At 36.5% G+C, this 27,339-nt stretch overlaps 1 long non-coding RNA gene across 1 annotated transcript in view; it reads left to right on the top strand.

Annotated features, from left to right (window-relative positions):
• LOC140330067 (uncharacterized) overlaps window positions 1-26,953 on the top strand; it is a 35,342-nt gene extending 8,389 nt beyond the window's left edge. The window contains exons 2-4 of the long non-coding RNA XR_011920599.1: window positions 10,476-10,624; window positions 18,581-18,696; window positions 26,094-26,953. This is a non-coding gene — a long non-coding RNA (uncharacterized lncRNA). The remainder of the gene's footprint in view (window positions 1-10,475; window positions 10,625-18,580; window positions 18,697-26,093) is intronic.
• Window positions 26,954-27,339: the final 386 nt, after the last annotated feature.

Below are 27,339 nucleotides of genomic sequence, written 5' to 3'. Positions count from 1 at the left end.
TGCAAATGACAGACAAATACAGACAGTGATACAGGAGGAGAGGACCCTGCCCCGAAGAGCTTACAATCTAGTAGGTGGGGGAATTAACACACAATAGGAGGGGAGATATGTAGTGGTGTGAAGTAGTGACCGTTTCAAAGGACAGAAGATATATATATATATATATGTATTGTGTGCTTTATTGTTATGTGCATTGACATACATCTTTGTTCCAGTGAATTGATAGGGTTGTTTGATTCATCTTAAACTGTATTTTTATTCTAATATATTTAAAATAAAAATATATAGTATATATTTAGTATAGTATATATGTATATATATATATATATATATATATATATATATATATATATAGTATATACCAGTAAGTGCACACCATTATATCATAGTAAGATATGGACATAAAAACATGTTTGCAGACAGATCTTGATAGATGTACTGTGGTGTCGATAATAGGATCCACACTGCACAGGCTAAATCCATGATGTAGGCAACAAAATAAAGAGAAGAGGAAAAGCAGAAAGAAATGAGAGGGAAAAAGATAGGGTGGTGGGGGGATGGGTTAGTGCATTCGCTAGATCAGTGTTTCAGTCTGTTTAACATGAGAAAACCCTTGAAATACCTTTCAGAGAACCCCTAGGAAGGGGAGGAAGAATACCTCTTACATTACTGGCCACCCTTACAGATAGGCAGATCATTGGTATAACTTAAAATGACCTGAGAGACAGAAACTGCTTATTGCCCAAGGAACCCCTATGAACCTCTGGGGAACCCTAGGGTACCATGAAAACCTGGTTGAGAAACACTGGACTATGTTCTAGGCTTCCCATTAGCATATCCAGGCCAGTTACAACATGTTGGTGTTCAAAGCTGAGTTGGAGGAAATCTTTTAGCTATGGAACTAAAACATTTAATTTTAGATATTGATCAGACAGTTTTGTAGCTCTCTTTCCATTGTTTAGGGTCCACGTATTACATTATTTTATCACATAAAAACTCAGGCAAGAAGTTTTCCATGCCTTAAAAATGCAACTTCTCAGCAGTGAAAATATGAAGTGGAAGTTACAGTTTCTGGCTTTTAGTTGAGAATTTCTACTGTAGGGCCTCTAGCTAAAGCTTTCTGAAGAAGAGATGAGTTGATAACTTTATAATTTTGAGCACAGTTTGCAGGTGATCGGGCGATGGCACCAAATGTGTTAAAGCATACCTAGTCCTGAGAACTTCTGGAAATACAACAGTGTGTCCTGGTACAAAAATTGCAAACCTAAATGGTACCGTTGGCATATTGGGAAGGCTAAAGTTCATCTGACCTATATTCTGAAATCAAGATTCGCTTGTTAGCCAAGTCCGCCATCATACCACTCCCCCCCATACCGGAACATACAGAAATCTTAGGAAGTTTTTTTATACTATGTTACTCATCAGTCATAATTATTGTATATCTATGGATGTAATGACAACAGTAATTAGATAAGGAATGAGAGGAATAAAACATGAAAATGTTATGTTTAAATAACAACATCATCAAACATATCAATGTTTACATTTACATAGTATTTTCAAATTAAAGTGAAAGTAACAGTATGAAACCATTTTAAGTAATAATGTTATCCCAAATGTGGTCACAACCTAACCTTATTCAACCTTTACCTTCTTTACACTTCCTGCATTTTTTCTTACCTTGTTAGGAAAGATTTATTCTCTTACATAGCCTGTCTATGTCCCTAGCTAGCACTGTTCCTGGTCCACTTGGTCAGCTGTTCCCCCATTGTCCAATTACATTGACGTCACTACTGTTACATTCTCCTCTGAATTGTGGGGGACCCTGGCACTAGACAGCCAATAGAAAGTGTCCATTTCACGCAGGCTGTGATGTTTCCCCTAGAAGAAGGACAGCGCTTCCTGCAAAAGATAACACTTGGGAATGAAGAGTCACATGACCATGGCCTTAGGTGGCCCTCCATCAGTTGGAAGGGGTGGAGGGGGGTTGGTATTATCCTAGAGATGAGTTTTATTAACATTTATCAGACTGGGACCACACCAAAGAATGTTCTGTTTGTATGATTTATTTTGTTTCATGTTTGTATTTATCTGCACATATAAAGGAGTTTATAAGGGATTTCATACCATCTATACACTCTCATCCCCCTCATGGAGTCTTAATAAACACTATTACTGACACCAGGGAAAATGATGGCGTCTAATCTAATGATTCCTCATGTGTCTTTCCAGACATTCATTTTGAAGAATACATTGTTCTAGATGATAATCTGAATTACACACAAAGAATTATGACATTTGACACACTTGTTGGGTTTTTATTGAGGGTATTACCTTGTTGAGGGTGCAACACTGTCAACATGGTGTTGTGGCAGTACCATGTTCAATTATGAATGAGTTCATGGAATGGAATTAGTATTGACTATAAAGTTCTGCATATGCAGTTTTAGGTGTTCAGTATTCGGGTAAATGCAGTGGAAATTTTCTGTATATACTAATGCATATGTCTAGATTACAATTATTGGGAAATCTGTTAATGGGTGAATCTTGCAAAATTGGATGTTGGTAAGTGGAATGTCATTATATATCTACAGCCAAACCTCCGCATTAATCTTTGGGTTGAAAAATAACAGGTAGTCCTTTCTAGGGTCTGCTGTCAGTAGCTTTCCCTTCTGCTCAAACAGTGTAGTGTAAAAGATTAAAACAAAAATGGCATGCCCTCCCACCCAGAGCTAACAAGCAAGGCACAATAGGCATGTGGGCTAGTCAAGAAAAAGTGAGTAGAAGAATGAACAGAAGAATTGGACAAATCTTAGCCAAATTTCCACTAATTTGGTTTGATAGGGTGAACTGTTACAATCCCATTTTGGCTGAATATTGGGGAATTTAGTTGAAATCTTAGATTATTACACCTGTTAGTTAGATTTGATCAACTGGCTTTACCTTTTTGTGAAAACAATAATTCTATGGTGAATACTACAATAATCAAAAGATTTTAATAAATGAATTTTATCATTTTTGTTATTGCTTTTTGATATTTGCTTTATACTAAAAAAAAAATTCTTCAAAAATACTCTTCATCACACATGTTTTAGTTATCAGATTAGTTTAAGTAAGCTATATCCCACTAGCCAGCTACCTAATATTACAAGAGCATATGTTTATCCATGAGTGGGCACACAGATGTCTAAACGGGCAAGTAAACATCTTTTTTCTGGTGAAAGAGGAAGAATACAACTCATTCTCTACAGCGTAACTTGATTAAACTAGTGGGGCAGTGAAACTGAAAAACTGGAACTCAGTGACTTTATAGCATTGTAAAGAAATTCTATTGAGGCAAAGTTCTCTTGTCCCACCCACTCACTTTTACCATAATTATCCAATACTGTGTTGCACTGTTGCAGTGCTAATAATATGTAAGCCTCATATTGAATGGGTATACGGACCAGACACAAGGTTAACGTCCTCCTCTTCCACCTCATGTGACTGTCAATGCATCCCAGGAGGTCACACATTCCTCCACATACATGGAGACTATGTAGTAAGTGCTCAAAAGAAGTGGTGCGCCTGGCAAAGGTAAATATAAGTAGGTAATGGTGTTGTACTTTAAAAGTAGAATTTTTGAACAATTAATTTCAAATATTTAAATTGGGAATAATTTATATCATTCCTATTTTTTTTGTAAATTTGATACATTGCCTATTAGATTTTTTTCCAGGAACCCACCAGGTGGAGCTGTTGGCAACATTTTCAGGCTCTTATGTGATCTGTTAATTAAAAACAATAACTGCTTACAGGGCTCAGTAGCTCCAGCTGAAATTAGTCAGAGTTTCTTGTTTGCATTTCATATTCACATATTTAATTAAAGCAAGTGCACAACTTAAACAAAAAAAAAATAACTGTCTCTGGCCCTCTTGCTCCTGTCTTTGTATATCACATAATCACAAATCCCAGACCACAGTCTATACAGTCCTTAGCACACCAGCCTAAGCAGGGTTGGGAAGAACCTACCATTGCTCAGTAGCCAGCTAGTTGCACAGCACTGATCATCACTGCTATCTACATAAAGTATAATGGCCTGGGCCAAATCTTTTTTAGGCTGAGATAGATCCCCAAATTTTGGCAATGAGGTTTTCTTTTTTTATGGATGGAGGGTGGCCGAGAAAATGGAGGGCGCATTGTGTGGATGTTTTTTTTTGTAATTGTCTATACAATGTTGATGAACTAAATACCTTTTTCTCCTAATTATTTCAAACTGAATGTCCACGCCACAGACTGCGGTGTATTATGTTTCATAATTAAATCTGGCTGTCACTAAGTGTTTAAATTTCATTTAAAGTTTATTAAAATTGATCCTAATGGAAAGTCTTCAGCACATTACATTAATTGAGCCCTCTGTGCTTCCGATTATATTTTAAATCAACTTTTCACAGCATTAAAAGTGACAAAAATAACTATTATATAGATTATGTTAAAATCTAAATGATCAAGAATGACATTTGTTGAAATATACTACACTTAAGCCTGACATAAAAATAACCTTATTAGGGAAAGTAAAGGATAGTGTAATTTATGGAGCAGGATGAGTCTCAGCCAATAAAGATTATCAGCAAGGTTGAGGAAGCTTCCGAATGACACACATTCATTACAAGGACACACAATTGTTACAGGAACTGCAGCCACCAACTCCTTAGGTGTATGAAAAGAAGGACGGAGTCATTGTGTAATACACATGAATAGGACACTTATTAAGATTTTTATTATAGGGAAGAACTCACATGCAATAACTGCATCTGTAGAATTCTGCCAAGTATTGTAATTAATGCTACAAGTCATTACCAGCTTTTATTAGCTAGAGCAGTGTGTGTCATATTTAGTTTTATTTTTTTTTAATTTTTCAATCATTTTGATGTTGTTGATCTCCTAAAGTGGCTTCCCGTCTACATGCATACACCCTAGTATGAACAGATAAAAATAAAACATCATGTCTGAATAATGTATGTTAAACATTCATTGGAAACTTGGGGAACAGACTGAGAAGTTAAGAGCATGATTGGGGAAAGAGTGTTATCATTCCTCGAAATGAAATGTCATGTACAAGAACCTCCATGGTCTTCTGTGCACTCAGGAGAGGCAAACCAACTTCAGGTATCCACCTGTGTACATAGCTTCAATTGCAACTACAGTGCAAATTTGAAACATTAGTTCCAAGATCCATAAATGGCCCCCAACCACCCCTTTTCACTCGAAGAGGAATAGCCATCAGAAATAGCCACAAAGAGGAGTCAGAAATAGCCATCAAACTTACATTAGTGCTGAAGTTTATATATTTTACTTTTTATGGCCCCATCCTATCAACTTACTAAAGATCTATTTTATTATAATCAGCGTAGTCACTGTGTTTTTCTGTGCAATGTAGGCAGATTGTGCTTATTGGAAGGTGCCTCACATAGCTTCCTGGCAACACCACTACACCCTAGTATGCCTCCCAAGAGCTCTATAACTCACAAGCAGTTATACAATTATTAAAATGATGGGTGGTATTGTTGGTTGTGTGTTAGTCAAGTAACACCCACATATGATGGTGAGCCTCCAATAAAGAAGAAATGCCAAGGCCAGTCAGGCTTGGGAGGAAAGGGCAAGATGATGATGGTGGCCCCCAGCCAGGAAGTTAGATGAGCTCTGTTAGAAGCTCATGATGCGCAGTTATACAGCCTGAAGGTCCAGTCCAGCCCTAACATGTTACAGAGTATAGGAGAATTTATTGGGGACAATATATATATATATATATATATATATATATATATAACCATTTCTAGCTAGAATACACAGTGTGAAATAACTAGTATTGGCCGGTACACACATGTTAGTTTCAATAGCTAGACACTTAGTCACAATCTATCCAAATGTAAAATGCAAACATAGCGTAGCATCTATTGTTGTGACCTATTTGTTGCTGAATTTTGTGTTTTGCCTGTAGTTATGTTCCCATTTTAAAAACATAATCTCTTGAGGCTCACGATTTCCCTGAAGGGGAATTTTTGCCAGCCTAGGTATTCTACATTTGCTTTTAAATTTCAGTCAGATTTGAAAAAAAGTTTCTGAAAGCTTTCACTGTTTAAGTTCTGTCTCTGTAGAGATCAACTGGTTACTGTGATGAAAGTAAATTGGGGACCCCTCGCTGTGTGTGTGTACCCATCCCTTCTATGGCACACAAGGTTACTGCACCTTTTAAACAGTAAAACAGCAGGATATCTACTACAGCTAAAATGGAAAAATGTTAATATTAACATTTACTTTAGTCTAAAGAAAAGGTACATTACACTTTCTTGGTCTGCCGGGGGCCACGGTGTCTATCATCTCAGGTTCACCCAGCTCACTTAAAAATGCACCACACTGCAAATTAAATTCTGAGTGTAAAAGTTTACAATGCTGCGCTATCTGCAAACATGCAAAGCAGTGTAAGTTTTTCACAGCAGAAATAACAAGTTCCTACATAAATGAAAAAAAAAAAAATACAAAATAAAGATATACTTTAAGTACCAGCAGTTATAATTGGTAAATAATGATATTTACAGTATATATATATATATATATATATATATATGATGATTTTGTGCTGTTTAAGTTTATTTTCAACCTAGTACAAGTAATCTTTTGTAATTGCCCCTATAAATAAGTCTTTTATGTCTATTACCTTTTAAGAGAAGACCTTGTAAAAGGTATGTTATAATATAAGATTGCATATAAGATCTGTTTTTCCTATTGTGGAAAACAAGTTCAACTATTAAATTAAAATTGTATAATTGTCTTTAACTTCAATGATTTAGTAATCCCCAAGATTGAAGACTCCCTATAAGCATGTAGCCTGCAGTCCTCCTGAAGAATGTGTACCAATGGTTATTATGTAAATTCCACCTAAATTATTATATTGTAGGCATTTTATATCCATACATCTGTTTCACAATACTTTTGTTTTAATTTTAAATAGGTTGGATTTTTAGGCTGAAATCATTCTTCTCAAAACTTGGAGATGTGCATGGCATCAGACTAGGGAGGAGCTTCTTGATATTTGGAAACCATGCTCAGTACTGCAAAAAAGGAACGTGGAGGCTTGTCATTGAGATAATTGTGCATGACAAATGCAGGAGTAGAATGTGTGCATACTAAGCTAACTAATTAGACATAAGTCTAATGATTTATGGTAGCATCCCGCATTAGGAGAAGGTATGATGTACTGCAATAGTACAGGTGAAACTTTTAGGACTTTTATTTAATTGTTGGAACGATTGGTTACATTGGAGACCATCCACTCAGTCCTGCTGCTGAATATCCCTGTCTTAGGCTATGTACACACATAAGATCCCTCTTGCTGGAAACAATCTTATGTGATCATTTCCAGTGACAGATGAAAGAGTGAGCACTGCACACACAGTGCTGTTCTGTTCTATAGGAGTGGAGGGTGAAGGACGAACAGACAGTACACTGCTGTGGTCTCCTCCATAACTGCGAATAGCAGTCATTCCCAGTCAGTGGTTCATAAATCTATCAGGACAGATAGATGAACATTCACAAGGGACCGCTGGACAGGTCAGATTTTTGTCCAAAGCAAGCATGACCATTCATCTCAGGCGACAATGATTTGACGTATGTACGCAGCCTTAGTAGTATCAGCGCCATAAACCTTTATCATGTTGGGTTAGTGTTATACAAATAATCAATACAAATTATAAGAAAACGTTATATTTCTTATGTACACAATATTTGAGCATAGCATTTAACAATTTGATTTTACAATATTTTTTGAATTGCCTTTTCAGAATGTAAGGAACTTTGTTTTCAGTTATTTGCTTTGTATTCATTTCTTCTTCCTACCTGCTTAACAAATCCACTACCAGGGTAATTGGTAACAACAACAAAAAATATTCAATGCACTTTAATTAAATAGGCTAACAAATGTATTACTTTTAGGTATTGAAGTTTAGAAAAAGCAGCACATTTACTTTAATTAACAAAGTACACTTTTCAATGACAATAATCATTTAAAATAGTGACAGTATATAAAGATTAGGGTGAATATTACAGTAGTCCAGATTCATGAGTTTCATGCATTCAGGTGTTTCTATTTCTCAATATTTCTGCCAATGGAAAAAGTAGACTACCTATGAATTCATGTAATAGGAAGGAATGCAGAATAGTATTTTGGAGTTTACCATGAAAAAAGGGAAATGGGTAAGGGAGTCACCTCACATTAAAATGAGTTATAAAAGGGTAACCAACCCCTTTTAATAGTACACAAGAGGGTCTGTCTCAACAGGGTCTATCTGGAAGAGGGAATTCTTTTTTGGTACATAATCAAAGCATTAGACAGCTCAGGGTGTCAAAACATAAAATTATTCATTATATCTCATTTACATTGAGACAACAATTGCCAATTCCTTTCAATGGTATGAAGTCATACAGATATTAGCAGACAGTTATACGAGTGTATATTAACACAACAATCCAACTCCATTCTAAAATCCCAACATGTTTCACAACATTTGCTTCTTCCAGGGATTTAGGTGGTTAGATATCAAATAACTCAAGTGCTAAGCCCAAAGTATCTATAAATACCTGTTAGCTGGACTTGGTCAAAGATTTTTTTTACTCCTGGAGGGAGCCATCCAAAAATCAGTGTTGGGTCATGTTCATAGCATTTCTATATCTTTGTAATTGTAGATACCAGAAATTGGGTTAGGAATAGAGAAGATAAAGGGAGAATCAGTTGTCTTTGTAGCTCCTTTACCTTTAAGCTTTGGAAAGCCACTGAACTGATAGTATTATCAATGAAATATATTTTGATAAATAAGCTATGAATGCTATCTGTTGCATACTTCCAATAGTATACCTAGTAGATTTCAATTGGGCATTGCGACAAGATGTAGGAAGATGTAGGCAATTTTGATATTATGCAGGTAATGACAAAAACAGTGACAATATCTGACAATAGTCAGAAGGAATAATGGTACTAATATTGGTAGTCGATGAGAAAAAGAATCCCCATTACAGTAGTGGTCAACATTGCCTGCTCACTGACAATGTAAAGGGCATTCTTGCTTCCACAGAACACCAATATAAAATACTTTTTTTGCATTGGTGGTAACTGGTAAAATATTGAGATGCATAAAGATTGCATTGGTGTAAGTAGCAGTAAGCAGCAAGAGTTTTGCTTTGCAAAGGCACCACTGAGTCTGCCAAGTGACATTGGCACCAGAACTTGACAAGTATCCTGAGTGGGATATGAATCCCCCTGGCTATACCATTCCACTAATTATCCTACACCCTGACTGTGTTGTATATGTCATTCAAAATTGTGTTAGGTTAGTGGTGTTTATTTGATGGTAAATGTAAATTTCTTTGATTATCTATCTAGCAAGTCAACTCATCCTTCAATTCTTCAATTCAAAAGCAATCAACACCTTTACCGGTCCCCATAAGACTCTCAAAAAAGGAGTATATTGAGAATGCTACAGCATGGTGATTGTCCACTCACACTTCTAAAGCTACATTCATCAGATGATTGAAATGGTTATCTTAGGTAAAAAATCTAGCAGGTGGACACTGCTGTCCCCCCACATCTTTATAAATCCACCTGGTGGACTGATGAACAACTGATTGGGAACGAGTGTTGTTCTTCCCTATAGAGGGGAGCACAGCAGATTGCTGCTCGCTCATCACTCATCACTCCCTTCTCCATAAAACAGAACAGCGCTGTGTGTACAGAGCTCTCTTATTCTTCTATCACTGGAAATGATCACAAAACTTGTTGTTTCCAGTGACAACTATCAGACATCTACCTGACGTCTGTATGAGCCTTGACACTACATTAGAAGAGGGCAAATGCTTCATGCTATCCTCTTTACCTAAACATATCAGGTAATAGTCCTCATAGTTACTAGCTAGTAAAGGTAAATGGGGTTAAAGTGTAGATGTATTTGTGGGTTGAGGGGGGGTTACATTAAAGTAAATCCAGAAACAGATTAGGTATGTGAACAAACAGGCTTTAAGACAAATCTGGGCATAAAATGTAATCTAAATGCTATTCTTGCTTCTTTTAGACCACACTGATGGGAATGGGCCGTTTGTTGTTTCTGTTGTACTGGAGGAAAGAACGTTCTTTTTCTCTTTGTAGAATTCATATAGCCCATTATTTCTGTGTACAACAATAAAAAGACACAGGGTCATAAAGATGTGTTCATGAATCTAAGCCCAGTGAAACATATAAAAGTCAATAATCACCTTCCTGTTTTGAGTACATTTTTTCCTATACTTTTCGTTGTGCAAAATTTGACAGTTTATATTACACAGAAAGAAGAAGACAGTAAATAAAGTAAATGTAGTGGATTTCTCAGCTTCGGTGATACATTGGTTTCTTGATGCTCCAATAGGTTTTCCCTCTGTTTGATTGCTATGTTATCATTATTTTTTTCTAGAACTAAAATGAAGCTCTTGTCAAACTCTTTACCAGAAGCACCCGACTATCATATCCTCATGTCGGATGGCAACAATCTGCTTTTATCTTGCTGCAAGTTAACACTCATCAGTTTCTATTCTACTTCGACAACTTGACAAGCTAATTCAGGTTAGTCATAAGATGTGGATTCTCTTAGTAGGGCTGTGAAAAAAGAGAAGTGTAATGTACTGACACTTTTATTAAGACTATTGCTTTCTTTTTTTTAAGATGAACTTTAGTTTTTTTTTAGAAAAAATAACATTACTGACAATGATCTGACATTTCTGCTTGCTATATTTGATAGGCACACTGTATGAGCCTGTAAAGGCTTTAGGCATATGTACAGAGAAAAAACTATGTGCTATATTCCAGTTTACCAGTACTTAGATGAAGTGGCTGCATTAGTTTTATTTTCCCTGGAGTGATCCAGCTTGTAACACACGACCTGTTCTAGGGTGACAGTGCTCACCTATTGGGCCCAATTTATTAAAGCTTTCCAAGGCCGATGAGGATACACTTTCATCAGTGAAGCTAGGTGATCCAGCAAACCTGGAATAGATTTTTTTAAAATTGCTAGCAAATGTTTTGGATCCTGGATCAGATCCATTCCAGGTTTGCTGGATCACCCAGCTTCACTGATGAAAGTGTATCCTCTCCAGCCTTGGAAAGCTTTAATAAATTATTTGCATTGTATTGTATGGAGGAGCAGTGTCACCTAAGACAACAGTCCCGATTTATGAAATCTCTCCAAGGCTGGAGAAGATACATTTTCATCAGTAAACCTGGGTAAGCCAGCAAACCTGGAATGGATTTCAAAAAAGTAATTTGCTATTTGGTAGCATTTTTTTAAAATTCTGGACCAGATGCATTCCAGGTTTTTTTGCTGGATCACCCAGGTTAATGGGTGAAAGTGTATCTCCTCCAGGCTTGGGGAGCTTTATTAAACAGGCCCGATGTGTAATGAATGTTTTACCAGTTAGATTTCCCCTTCAAAATCTATTTTTGACCACTTGCCAGTTTCAAGAATTCTTGCTCCTATTTGCAATTTCCACACCTCTTATTGCATTCTACATTATATAGGATACAATTTAAAAGTCAACAGTGACATGGGAACCCTTCATAGTAGTCAAATCATGCCTAAAACTCTAATACTTTGAGCCCATCTATACTATCTAACATGTCTACAAGAGATATAAGATATTTTTGGGTGTGCCTTTGTAGCATAAAAATGGTATTTCTTATTGGAGAAGGTGGACTGATCCTTTGTGTTTATATGCAAAGTGTTGTCAAATAATCTATAAAAGAATCTTTTTTTTTAATTTTTAATACGTAATATATCCTTTTTTTTGTTCATTAATATAAAATTATTGCGCCAGCATTCATGAAGCACGGACTAAATTATGTTTTTTTTATTGTTTCTCAATCCACTAAACAGTGGTGTATTAATAAAGGGGTAGAAAGGGCACCTACCCCTGCCGGTAACCTGTTTCGTACATGAAAGAGTTAAAATCAGCACTGCTTTTTAATCAGTACCCAATGCATTATAATCAAGAAAGGACTGTGAGTTGGTGTCTTTTTTTGCATAAGATATTCTGCTTCACAACAGGGGGCCCTACCCTGATGTGTCTGGAAGAAAAAGAAGCCTTGTCTCATACATCAGATTGTCAGATGCTCAATGAGATTGAATCATGTACCATTAGACAATCACAATCAACGTGTAGTGCTCATTGTGTACGAGGCTTCCTATGTTTATGTGGATTTCAAAGAAGAAAAAAACATAAAGGGAAAAAATGGACCAGGTAAGCCACAAAGTAAAACTCGCAGAATGAGAAAAAGTTGGATAAACCATACACTATAATGTAGTTTTATCATGGACATGGGTGTATTTCATATGTACTGTACACTAAAAAGATTGGTTATAAATATATGATTTTATCTCTAAAACATTGTGACATTTATCCTCTAAAACTAATGTTGCATTGCAGCATATCCCTCTTAAAGTATTAGTAAATCCTAAGAACCAAAATGTAATATACAAGTGTAAGTTTTACAGTTTACCAGTTCTTATATGTGGTGATTGCAATTGTTTCTGATTTGTTTTTCTGTATTTTCACCTGGTAATTCTGCCAAACGTACATGTCATGTTCTAGGGTGACAGTGCTCAGTCCCTGTACTGTACTGGAGGGGCAGTGGTGTCATTCCAGGACAGGAAATATGTCAGGACTAAAGAATACCACCCTTTCCCTTTTTTTATAACATAGGGGGATATATTATGTAGTCACAGAGGGGACCAAGAACAACTAACTAACCAATAACAATTAGGAGTTCATACACAGGACATAGGACAGGATTAACAGATATTTATCCACTTATTAAATGCAAAAAACACAACAGTATATTCAACAAACCAAAATGCAATATAAAAGACAGTTTAATGTTTGGGTTTAAATGAAAAGACTGTGTAGTATTTTATGTTTTTTTTGATAAATGTAAAAACTATAAATATATACTCATTAGTTACTCCTAAGCCACATTTACTTACCATATATGCAGAATCTTTTTTTCTGTTTTGCGTTGCTACACATTGGTTGTGATTTACTGCTTATTCTCACATTTATGAGTCAACTGACTTGCTGAAAAAAACTACCCAAAGTAGTTGATCCACTTGATAACCCATTTCTGAATCTTATTTTCCTAATTTACCCCACTGCCCTATTTTCCAGTTGTAACCCCAGAATATAATCTTTGTGTAAATTTAGAGTCTGTTTGAAGTATACCCAAGATAAGGAGCCCGCTCTTGGGTCTGGCAACCCAAAGTTTTTATTTGGGCCTGGGTGAGTTTGCCTGGGTCCGGCAATTAGCCAATCGGGCAGTCAGTGCTGTTTTATGGATGGAAGAATAATGGGTCACATACTTCCACATATTTGGATATACAGGGCATTTCACAAGACTACATGAAGGCAGATGAAGTAGTTGTGGAATACAAATATAATATTGGCAACAGAGGGGCTATCAAGCAAACCTGTTACTTTGTACTGAATTTCCTTAGAACATATTTAGGGATGCAGGGTGCAGAGCAAATTGCTAGCTGTAGCATTGTTTAGTGAGAAGACACCTAAATGTGAAGAAGTATTAGAATTATTGACAGCTAGTAGTAAGCATTAGCAATTAGTGAAACATTTCCTGTGACAATGATTGATGATTATGACATTATGTTTGTGGGGGAAAGAAGCCCCTAGCGCATTGGGACTGTGACTGATGAAGGCACTGAGAAGAAATGTCCAGCAGAAAATGACAACTGTTGTACCCCTATGTTATATATGATTTGCTATCATCCATGGAATAAAGGTTTTAATAAATATAGAACTAGATAAATTGTGACTTGTATTTTTCAAGAGTTAGGATTATTATTTATCATCATGAATATTTATGAGACTTTTTATAAAGCTGTTAGATATTTGGGTCTCACGCGCAAGAGTACCCAATGTTTTCTGTAGGTGCAAAAAACAGATTTAAGTTATTTTAGGGGAACTATATTCAGTTGCCAAACTGGGGGGATAGATGGACAGCCTGGACTAAAATAACAAAACAGATAAATGCATTGCATTGCATAAACAGTTTTTTTTTTTCTTCTTTGAAATCCACATAACAGCATATAAATATTTGACACAAAAGAAATTTACTGCATATATTTTTGGAACCAAGTACAGTTGCACAAGGAATGAGACAACTACCAGGACTAAAATCGTTTTAAGTATTCTAATTTTCCCTATACCTCTCTCCTAGGAAAGCAAGTGAAGAAAGCAAAAAAGTGACTGACACTTTTCATTCAAATATTACATGTCAATGACATTTCCTTAGAATTGTTTAGGTGATAAAGTAAGTGGTCTGAAAAATCGTCATGGGTGTAACCTTGAGATAAAAGTGTCTAGAGATAATTATTCTGATTTAGGATGTTTATTCTGAAGAGTGTTATATTTGCAAATCAGTAAAATAATTTAGGCGAGACGAACAGATATTCAGGTTTAAGTCTAAAGCTACGTACACACGGCAGATTTTTATCGCCCGATAATCGGCATCGGCCAAATATCGGGCGAAAATCTGCCGTGTGTACAGTCAGTGTCGTCCATCGTCCGAATGACCGACCTGCCGGATCCATGGACGATGGACGACGACCGATCCTAATGAAAGGGAAGGGGGATAGCGTGCAGCAGGGTGCCGCTCCGTCGCTCTCCCCCTCCCCTCTCCATAGAGCAGAACGGTGCTGTATGTACAGCATCGTTCATGCATCGTGCAGTCCCTTGTCGTTGGAAAGGATCGTGAAAGATCCTTTCCAACGGCAAAAATTGCAAGTGTGTACGCAGTTTATGTATGTAATTCAAAGTGACAGGTTCTCCTTCCCCCATCTGCTGATACGTACCTTCCATATAAGATAGATAGTGCATAACTCTGGGTATAGGGTGGTATATGACATTCTCCCCTCTTTCGAACAATGCACTTCTAAAACTGGCCAAGTGGCCAAATATCAGGCACTAAAGCCTTCACAGATGTCTGATGGACATCAGAGGAATCAATGTTTCATGATTGACAACGCCATACTGTTCTATGGAGAGGCGAGCGTCCTGTTGTGTTCTCCTCCATATGAGTGAACAGCAATCTTTCCCAATTGGTTAATCAACAATATGCCATGGTGGACAACTGTATGCATGTCAGATTTTGCCCAAGATCAGCACGACTGTTCATCCTGGGCAACTATAATCTGACATGTGTATGTAGCCTAACTAGCCTTATTGGATCTTTGTAATTTACTTTATAGGGAATACAAGAAACAAGGAACTTCTACCCCTGTGGCTTTAGTGGAAACAGTGAGACTTGTCAGGGGACAGTCAGTCAATATATTGCTGTAAAGTTCCTGATAGATAGCTGAAGCCAGTGGGTGATTTAGCCCAACAATACCCACTTTAAATGTTGGTGCAGATGTCAACTCAATTCTCATATAACCGTTTAAGTGGACCTAAACCCACATTATGTATGTATATCAAAGGGCTCATTTTTATTGCCAAAGAAGTAATATATTTTTATTTCATTTATTTTATTTAATTGTTTTTTTTATTCAGTCTCTTACATAAACTGGATATATTGAATAATTGCAGGATTTGTCAGCAATGCTGCTTCATTGTGAGTCAGTCATGAAGCAGCCCCTCTGCCAAATCTTGCAGTGGACAGGTCCATTTTCTTCCTAATAAAGATACCACGTTGTGTCATTATAAATAATACTTACTTCTGTGATATCCATCACATTATGATCTCGGCTCATTTCAACCTTTGAATAAACGTTCTCCGCCAAATCACCTGAGGAAGGCAGTAAGGCGAAATGTGCGGGGATACAAGATGTTTCTGTTATTATTCTAATAGGGATATCACTATCTAGTATATTGGTCAACCTCCCCATGCCTCTGTAAATGGGAGTGACCAAACAAAATATTGTTATATACTATATTCTAAGCTTGTACTCATAATTTATGATTATTTTTTACAACATATTGTTGCACAAAAAACCCTATCTTGTGTCTTTCTTTTTCAATTTATATACAACATATAGGGGAGTAGCCCCATACATGTAAAGGGATATTGGATTAGCCCCACCTCTGGAATCTGAAATAGACTACAAATGGCCATTTCAACATACATGATGCAGACATGGTCCACTGTGTGGCCATGGTAAATGCCATGTGATGCCATGTAGCCATCATTAGTGTCTGCAGAAATATCTGCTAACAAAGGATGAGAAAAAGTGGAGACAAATAATCAGTTAAAAAGGCAACTACTCGTACTGTACCTGATCAAACTGAGTGATGTCAGGTAGGATTTACATCTACTTTGATTTAGATAGTACTACAAATTATAGCTAATTTTCCTTTATTATCACATACATTTCCTACACCTGATCCAAGCATTAAAACACTTTTTATTGATGGCTATGTGATCTATGTCATCTATTGATGGCTATGTAACAAAGTCTTGTCCTGGCAGCTCTGAGAAAAGTTTGATTGATGGCTGTGTACTAAAGTGGACACTGGTATTATGGGCACCCCAGGGTAAAGTATTTTGTCAAAATTCATAAACAAAGAACTGAGCAAGTGATAAATCTGAGTTTCACCAAATGTGTTTGTTTAAAAAAGATGCTTCCAATAAAGCTTATTACATTTACTTTGGTTTTGCAGTTGTAGTGTATGTACATATAAAGACAGGTGAAAAAAACAGACTTTCACATTTTTACAATTAAACTTTACATAACATTTTGAAACCAAACAACCTTAGATCTTTAAAGGTTGGGCAATTGTTCCACCAATGACTGCCTGACAATATCAGGCAATATTAAAATAAAAAAGTTTTTAAGCATTATTTTTAGTTAAAAATTGCTAGACATGGTTTCCTCTGCCCATGTTAGGAACTTTGAGCAGCATTGATAAAATCCATTTTTCTGTTGTCCACAAATGGTGGAGAAAAAAGGTGACTATTTACAGTGCAACAGTGCAACAGTGCAACAGCGGATGATTTCACAAATTGTGACTGTTAAGTGAAATTAAAGTGACTATTTTACGTTTTCTGCTGTAAAAGTTGGAGACAGATGTGCCAATGCAGGGTCGGAAAAGCTGAAATCTAAAAGCTAGCATTCTAAAATATTCCCACTCTTCCTCCCATGCTTCATTCTCTAGGCAAAACATTTTAACTTTTTGGTTTGCTATTGACACTTGCTAAGGTGGTATTACTCTGTGAATCAGACATTTATGTTCCAAGAAGTGGACATGTGCTTTTTAGTCTTTTAAGTAAAATACCAAATAAAAAGAAAAATAGAGAATTAAATAAAGGTCACTCTGAAAATCAAAACCAGGGAAGAAAGGAATACAAGATATTGCTGGTTTCTTTGTGTTAATTTAGTCCACAACATAGCAATTACAATATGGCAAAATATTCACTATATGTAGGCTAGCATTGGATCTATAAGGTTTTGATTCCCGTCTGTGTTGCCAACAGAAAATCTGGAAAAATACAACATTTGGAGTCATCAGGACCAACCTTCCTATACCCCCTCTATAATATATTCCACCCCTATAATATAGTCCAGACTGAGACAGTTATACAATGAATCATTAATGATCTATATAAACCTGTGCTCCACTAACAAGCTAGTTAAAGCAAGCTTCTTGCTCCAGTACTTTGCTGCACAGAAAAGGAAATGGCCAGAGTAGGATACTCTCTTTCTTGCTCATTGTGCTTGTTTGTGGCTTGACCCTATTTCTTTATTGGATACTTGCTTTCTTGCCACCTGCCACCTCTCATTATCATCTCTGCTCTTTTGCTGTCTGGATCAATTAGTTTCCTTTAATGCTGACATTGCTTTTCTTGACTGTTGCTGCATTACCTGATGACTGAATCCTAAACTCCACCGTAACAGTTTAAGCAGACTTAAATTTGAGAATGCTGAGGAAATATAAACAATGAAGTTTTTTATTGTAAATATGTATTTTTTAAAGCTATGCTACAGTTTTTCCATGACTTTACTGCTTTACTGTTGGTATAATAAAGATGCATTGAAGCCAAAAGAAATAGATTAATGCAGAGGTTTAGTTTGTCGCCAAGGTCCAGGGTTGCCAATTCAAATTGATATTTTTTCACAAAAATGCAAGTTCATTGAAACTGTTTTAAAAAAGTCAGTGAAAATGTATATGTCCATATTATTCATTTCCCTCTGCCTCTTATAAGTATAAACCAGCTACAGCATTCATATGTATTCTTTAGTAGCTACTACTAGTAGTAACTGAATAGATCAGTGTATTTTATGTAGCAGTCTATAGTAGGAAACAATAATAGGCAATATGCTATCAATACAGTATGCTTGTTTCAATCTGGAGTGGTAAGGTTGGCAATACAGTTTGTATTGATTGTTCACAAATTACAGTTTAACAGAATATATACAAAACAAATATGTAAGTTGTATATCAAAGGTACTGGTTCATGCTGCATTTAAATATCTGGGGTGTTGTGACCGTTAACTATAAATAATTCCTATTAATACAACAGTGATTGATGGAAAAAAAGATGACGGAAAGCCGAAAAAATGCTGGACGCCTCTTAGCCAGACGTGTTTGCCCTTTTGGCTTCCTCAAGGGTATTGTTCAGGATGCCTAGGCTACAAAGTAAGTAAGAAAAATAGGATTTTTTTGAATGTGTGTATAGGACCATCTAGTAATAGGTCTGCCATTCCCCTTCGGTACACTGCGTCTGCACTGTGTGTATTCCGTAATACACACAGTGCAGATGCACGATCGATGGGCTTAAGGGGATGCCTATTCTTTGCCTATCAATATTACAGAGTACCCTACTAGATGATGGAAATGTGTTTGGAGAGGACAGACAAGCTTTGACAATACCAGAAAGTGCTGAAGCTTAGCCAGTTTACAGCATCTCAAAATTTAGGTGTGGCAGGCTCAGCAGGAATAGCAAATTTGTTCAAGAACCTCTTGAAGTAAGCAGCTTCACTTCATTTAAAGTGCTGCTCATATGGTGTAAGGAGGTGTCCCTATAGGTTTGTGGCCTGACCTTGATGTACATTAATAAGAAGTTGTTGTCTATTTTTCCACATAGTCCCCTCTGAGCTTCCCATAATATCTCCAAAATCCTCGACATTGCATGTAGGGACTTTTTGAAGTTTGTATATAGGTAAAAGAGGGGCAAGGATTCGGTTAATAGGGGGTTTGGATATTAACTTAAAGCCACACTCATGAATTAAAACTGTATCCTGATGAACTAGAACATTTTTTGACAACTTCCGTTTGTGATGGTTTCACCCTTTTTCAGGAAATTTTGCAGAATCCCAAAAACAAACACCATCCCTTTTCCTGCAAAAGGAACAGCCTTTGCCATCTTTGGAGGTGGAGAACTGGCATGCTTTCACTGCGATGACTGTTGCTTTGATTCTGGAGTAAATTGATGAGCCCAGGTCTCATTCATAGTCACAAATCTTTGAACGGATTCCATTGGTTTGGCTTGAAAGAACACAATATTCTCTGAAGACATCTGCCTTTTCACTGCCTCTAGATGTGCAGTCAAAAGTTTGGCATCCAACGGAAACCTCGCCTAATTCCAAATACTATGTCAGAATGAAGTTGTTGTAATACCTAATGTCTACTCACTCTGGCAAACTGTTGGCCTTCATTCTATCATCATCAAATCATGCACCTTGTCCACATTTTCATAAGAGATTGTCTCCACCAGTCCTGAGCAGAAGTCATGGTCTAGTTCCAGTCCTAGTTCTCCCCAGTTTAAAATCAGATGGCCACTTTTTAAACATGCTGTAGGCAAGTGCTCCCTCCCCTAATGGTGCTACAATATCTTCATGAAAGTTCTTTTGGTGACAACCCTTTGATTACTGAACAAATTTCTTGTTACCCCATTTCAGCACCTGTAATTAAAAAAGGTTAGTCTGAGGATGTTGATATTTGGGTCAATATTCAATAACGCCAGACTAAATTGAAAAACATCATACGATTTTATTTTCCTGGTCAAGCCATGAATTTGGGACATGGGGCAACTCTCTTAGATTACAGCATAGCTATTAACAGTTATGTTATAGTTAATAATTAATTAGCTATAGAAAGCTATTAACCTTTTTAGGAGTATACCCACCTGTTGGATACAAATGGTATAATTGAAATATTAATATATCTGATATAAATACTTATTTTGAAATAGGTAACATTTTCTTACTGAACTTCAAAAGCATAAACATGCTATAAACCTACAAATAAAGTATATCGTTTTCTTGCATGTCCTATTAGGAGAAATACATAAAATACACACAATATTGGCCATGACCAGTTCAGTAGCTACAATGCATGATTTACTTTGAAACGCTTTGAACAGAGGCTACCTCAATTGTGCACGCTGAGGTCAGTATCTGTCCTCTGGCTACTATAACTCCTAACATGGCTAAAGCAAGCCTGTCTTCTTGTTGTGAGCATCTCTAAATCTTGTCATGGGTTTTTAAACAGGAAAATAATTGCTTCTCTAGGCAAACAGAACTTATGAATGGCTTCCTTAACTGGCAGTAAATCACGAGAGCCCCACGGTGGACATCATGTCCTTCTGACCCCTACAGACACATTATGTGCAGCATGCAAAATGTGCTCCTTTCTTCTATAGACGTCTGTCTGGGTCATATTCAACTTTCTAGCATCGTTTCCCTATATAGTGCATACTGTCGTATTTGTTGAGGGGAGCCTGACACTATTGTTTGGATTTGTAATGGCCATGGCAGCTGGATAGCACTGGGAAGTCTACCGGAGATTTTGCCTTTGTAAAATAGAAAGTAATAGAAAATTATAAATTTAATTGTCATCCTACTGTATAGAGAATTTTTCAACAATCTCTGCCATTTTATGATAAAATCCAAACAGATCACCAAAGACAGATATAAAAACTGTACAGTATATTATGCAACGTATATGTGTTCTAAATTTCGTTTTCAGTTTCCAGTTGTTGTAACTTTACAGTGTGTCATTTCTATATTACATTTTTATATTTCTTTTGTCTGCTTTCATGTATTAAAGCTAAATCTAAAAAAAGCTAAATAAAAAAAAAGTATTTTGTTGATGCTTAATCAATTTACAAAGGTCCATTTGTAGTTTCATTAACCTTTTGACCTGCCTGGTGTTATTATTTTTACTGCAGGAGAAAATGTTACCAGGGGTACAAAAGTTCCAGAGATATTGGGGTTATTTTAATGCACTCTTTTGCAAATCTTAGGTATTTGTTAATATTTGTAAAAAAAAGAATAGAAGATACATAAGAAGTTTACACTGAAAGAAACAAAATTACTGCCTGTTTCCAATTTGTAGTGGAACTTAATGTTACAAACCAAAAGCTATGACCATGCAGGTGCTTTATTGCAAAAAGCACAGGCAATAAAATAAACTCATCTGCCTGATCACAGTTTTTTTATTTACACACCTGTACCCATCTGTTGTGGGCAGTACCATCTTCTTTCAGTCCTCTTTTGGGTGTCGGATCTTTAGCCATCACATACACACGGGAGTTCAATCAGTCCAGGCAGCTCCGCTGGGTGGAATACCCACCATATTCTGGCTTCCTACATCTCATCTTAACACAGCTCAGTGTACTGTGGAAAAAGATTACAAACAGGCAAGTAAGTATGTTTTATTGCAGAAGGCAAATTTGAAATGTTTCATTGCGGAACACTAATAAAGCAACAACAGGTGCTGCTTTTGCCGCTTTCTTCCTAACAATGCTTTCTTGGCCAGTTTCTTGGCTGCTACTCCATACAATACCTTCACTGATTGGTCACTGCACACATAATCTAAGACTGGTAATTTACTCATTATTTCACATTTTATTAGAAAGCCATGCAGAAAAAGTACAAAGGTAAGTTAGATTCAAAAAGTTATAAACACAGACCCAAAAGAGACATCATGTTGCCAGTACCTGTAACAGTATCTGTTAACCCTTCACATCAAACAATTCAAACTCATACACAAAAAACAAAAAGTAATTTCTGCCTACTCAACATAAAATAAACAAAGGGACAATTATTCAAGAAATCTGTAAAATATAATAATGTACACCACAGTGTAAAGTTATACAAACAGACATCTAAATAAACATATCTAACTCTTCAGGATGAAAGGAGGATAGTTTGGTAATCCACCATACCTAATACCATACCAAGTTTCTTTAGGGTTAATATCCTATTACCTAGTCTTTGATTGCAAGATATATCACTGAAAATTATATGTTAAAAATCAATTTCAAAGCTGTTTCTTTAAAATGTTTAGGAAAGGGTAAGGTAACCTTTTTAGTGGTAATATGTTTTACTTTACAAGTCCTTACATGTGATGGTCACATTAGTTTTCTTTTTTTTTAACTTCTTTTTATTTGGTGATCATGCTAGTAGTTCATTTTCTGTCCTAGTTTAAAAAAAACGTGCACATTGTATTGTGTGTATGGTGGAGTCACCCAAGGTTGTCATTCAAGGCTGCTGCAAACACCTCCCAAGTTCATACTAGCTTTTCAAACTTGCCTACCCATATTCTTCTGTCCCCTCACTACTCACCCACTCATCCCCCTCCTATTCTGTGCTACATCCACACCTCTTTAGCTGGGTACACACGTGCAATAAATAGATCTTTCACAATCCTTTCCAACGACTAAGGACTGCGAGATGACATCAATTGTTACACATGAAATATTTTCACGCAGATATCAAATACTCAGATAAAATAATTTATTAAAGAAGTGTATTACAAGCACCTACTGTTCTACCTACTGCTAACAGTCAGCGATCTTCCATGACATACCATGCTGGTCATCTCATGATGACACAATTGAAACTAACTACATTAATACATTAGCATGAAGAGATATAATTTAACAGCAATATGCCCTGTCTGGACGTTTGATTAAATCTCTGCCATTCCCTTAACTGGCTGGATGAATTTATAGGAGCGATCCTAATGCCTCATTATGAAGCAATGCTTTAAATATGAGCTAAGTTTCTGTTCTTTTCACAGTATGATCTAGATAGCCGATTAATCTTTTTTATTGTTATTCAGCTCTCCATTTGAATCTCTTATAGCATTTATGTCATTTGAATATGTATTTTTTGCCATTTCTGTTAATTTGTTTTAATACTACCTTGTCACACAGTCAAAAAAAGAAAAAAGAAACTAAAAAGGCTCTTATTGCTTAATTAATGTTAGTGATGACTTCCTTCAGTTTTAACTGTCGTTCGGGTGTTGAGAAAAGAGGGTTATTATAACAGATAAAACACAGGCAAAGTAAGAATAAATATTACCAGCAATCACATTGACACTGTCACAATCAGTAGGAAATTGTCATTTTTAGTGAAAGTGAAAAAAGTGGAAAAAAACTTTGTATGCACACTTTTAATGTAGCTTCTAGATTTTTTTATAGACTTTATTTTTTATTAAAAAGGTTCTATAAGTTTAATGTTTCTAGAAATTTAAAAGCTTTTGAAACATCAAACTTTAGAGATAATAGTACTATTCCTCAACCCCTTTTAACAGTTCCATAAATCAGTTTTATCAGAGACACAAAATGAGAATGAGTGAGACAAAAGGTGACACCATGACAATGCTTTAAACCCATAATATCCCTACTACCCCACTACCTTATAGGAATCAAAGAACATATCATGTCTTACTAGGGTAGTGAGGACTGATTCAAAAGCCAATAAATGCAAAACTAAACAGTTTGAAGATGTACTTTTTAAATTGCGTAAAAAGTGGGGTAAAGGTACAAGCTGCATGACAGAAGGCTTTCGTTAAAAAGTTTTTTTTTATGTGGGGGTTTATGACCAGGGCCAAAATAATTTTTTATACACAAACAATTATCACTGCCGCTAGAAGATTGGCCAGCTTCCACCTTTTGTTCTGATCAACAGCTTTGCCGAGCTGTGTATCCAATACATATAGTATATAAGTAAAGTCTGCAAAAAGTAGACTATTGGAAGGCTTTTTTTTTTTTTTTACTGTACATCAGCACATTTAAGCATTTACACATTATTGAAAATGCCATTATATATGAATTTAAAGAATTTATTTAGCAAGAAATAGCAGAACGGCTGACATAATTTTCAAAAAACAGGAAAAAGAAAGGACCAAGAAAATACGCAGACACAGCAAAGTATTTTTTAATAAAAATAAAATATAGCGATTGGTTGTATATATTAAAACTGATTCATAACTTGTATTTAGCACAATTAAAAAGTGAAGCACAAGTAAAATTAGTTCTAGAGCAGGGGTCAGCAAACTTTTAGGGCCACTAGGTCATTTTTGGGGTGGGCGGGAGCACACTAGGCTGGACTCTGAGTCCCGCCCTAATGGCTCTACCCACCACTATGAAACTCCCCCTGAAGTGAAATATTTCTCCTCCGTATGCATTGCGGAGGAGAGGGATTTACCTTCAGGGAGCGTTCTCTATTAAATAGGGGAGCAACTTCAGGGAGGCGGCACCAGAGCTCCGGCGGCTCCAGCCCTGGTAGTTCCTAATGCCCCCTGGCAGATCCAGCATTAGGCGGGATCAGCCAGGGGGCGTTAGATCGGAACGAACTACCGGCTAGGACGTATCTGGCCTAAATGCTGGAGTTTGCTGACCCCTGTTCTAGAGGATCAAAACTCAATTATTAAATCCTTTATATCAATTATCAAGTAAGCTTGCTTGTGCAGGGCCCACTTTCTTCATCTATCATGGTAATGGTACATATCGACTTGGCACTTTGTCACATATGTCCCATTAGGAGTGCTGCATAACTTTTTATCATGTCCATTACCATTGTTTGTAACATTTCATTTTATATGTACATAGACTAGGTAGTGATTTCCTTACTAGTATTCTACCTCTCGTTTTCCAGTGACTGCCCAACATGTTGCTTCCAGGCAGACACATTTTGTTTTACATAGACATGAGGAAGGCAGCCTTAAAAGTTGCCACTACTCCACATAACGTCCCCCTCCATACTCCATTCTTTCTGTTAGAGTGGGGACAAACAGCCATGCCATTTGAGGGGAAAGTATTCGGTTGTGTTTATGTTTGGGTTAACAGTCTGTGTGTTTTATGTGTATACAATGTGTGTATATAAGTAGAGTGTGTGTGTGTATATCTATACAGTCATTTCTGTGTATAAATGAATACAGTATGTGTGAAATAGGGGTACTGCTGTGCTATAAAATAAGGGGTCGGGGGTAAAATAAATCATTGTGGGTGCTGTGCACTGGGCTGTATATTTGGGCCTGATTTATTAAAATTCTCTGAAGCTGGAGAAGATACGCTTTCATCAGTAAACCTAGGTGATCTAGCAAACCTGGAATTGATCTAATCCAGGATTGTAAACATTTGCAAACAAATACCAAATGACTTTTAAGAAATATTTTCCAGGTTTGCTGGATCACCCTAAGGGTATCTCCTCCAGCCTCGGAGAGCTTTAATAAATCAGGCCCTATTTCTGACACCTACAATCCTAACCTCTGCGCTCAAAATGTTACAAACTTCCGACTACTGCAATCTCTATTTACCAGTACAAAGCCCAAGGTGTTCATAATCCTAACAGTTGCTTGTTTTAATTAATTTCTTCTTTATGGTGGACTCATGCAAAATGATAGTTTTTTATGTATATTCCTTAATTTCATAATATGATGTTGCACTTTTTAGTTCCCTATCTCCAATCTTGTTCCTTATCTCCAATCTCTGCTTGGTCCAATAAGTAAACTATTATTTCCCACAATTTTAATTTGCAATGTTATGTTAAAGCCTTGCTGTTGTACAGCAAAATGATGGATTGGTGAAAAGAACATATGCTATTACCAGAGCATTAGGATACAATTAGGATACCTCTACACAGGTCATGGCGCACAAAAATTATGTATCTGATGACACGTGGAAAAAATGCGTGGAATTTGTTTTACTTTTCTTATTAGCATTTATTAACAACCCATGATAACATATAGTTATTGGGATTATTGTTTAAGACTAACTTTGTTTTTTTGTCTTTTTATTACAGGTTTGCTTTTGGAAAAGGATGCTATGGGAGATCCTTATTATTATTATTATTATTATTATTATTAATAAACAGGATTTATATAGCGCCAACATATTACGCAGCGCTGTACATTAAATAGGGATTGCAAATGACAGACTACGCCCTAGTCTGAGGACATTTCAACATTATAGAAGGGTCATTGAATATTTGATACATTGGCAATCATTTGTTTTGACTGAAGTACCCTAACTACATTCTTTTCTGTATATGAGTATAGCGAGTTAATAAAATAATATTCTTATCAAAAATGTACTTTTTTTCTTTATATAGTAAAGTTTCTATTCCATCAATTTTAAATACCAAAGGTATTTTTTCTAACAAAGTAAAATGAATGGTCGAGGTACTGCATCTATTTTCAAAGTATAGATACATCCAAAGCCAAGTAACAATGTTCTGGTGCATGTTAAATTACCTTACAAGTTAGGCAAGTATAATATTGAACCAGAAACCAGGCAGAGGGCAGTAACAATGGGGTTGATACAGTATTGAAATTGTAGGCAGACAATGATTGGCCACAGAAAGGTTACGCCACCTCAGTGGTGAAACATCTGCTGACGGCTGCAAAGGCATGTATCCCAAGCCTTTAGAAACAGGCTTTGCCACCTTCCCTAGGCCTATGGATACGTAAGGTGAATGAAATTAAACTTATCGAAGATCTGACTTAGGGGACTTACAATAGCGTTGAAAAATTTCTGGACACATGGGCTTCATCGATAATGTTCTAGGAGTTTTGTGCTTACAGAAGTATTGTGGGAGGACCGAACAGTCTAGACGAGCAACAAACCTAAAAGCAGGCTCTAACACATGAGACAATATGGTTAAATGAGGGGATGTGCAGAAGTTCCGGGAGTCCTGAACAGTTAATGGGTCCAAGCATTTTTGTTTTTGATATGTGCCTAGAGCAGGGGTGTCAATCTTAAACACACAGTAGGCCAAAATTAAAAACTTTGACAGAGTCGCGGGATAAAGCACCGCTTATACAAATCCCTGCATCTATAAAACAGTGCAATGCGGGGCCACACATAGGCAGAGAGGACACTGGTCTATAGACACAAGTGATGCGGGGTATTGTAGTAGCAGTGCTATTTCAATGCAGCAGCGGACCAGCTGCAATTCATATTTGGGATTACTTTGGGGGGCAAAAAGGATTTTGCGGGCAAGATTTGGCCCTCGGCACAGAGTTTGACACCCCTGGCCTAGAGGAAAG

This window comes from Pyxicephalus adspersus, chromosome 4 (genome assembly GCF_032062135.1).
Source record: "Pyxicephalus adspersus chromosome 4, UCB_Pads_2.0, whole genome shotgun sequence".
In the NCBI taxonomy this organism is placed as follows: domain Eukaryota; kingdom Metazoa; phylum Chordata; class Amphibia; order Anura; family Pyxicephalidae; genus Pyxicephalus; species Pyxicephalus adspersus.
This window is presented reverse-complemented; position numbering and strand designations above follow the sequence as displayed.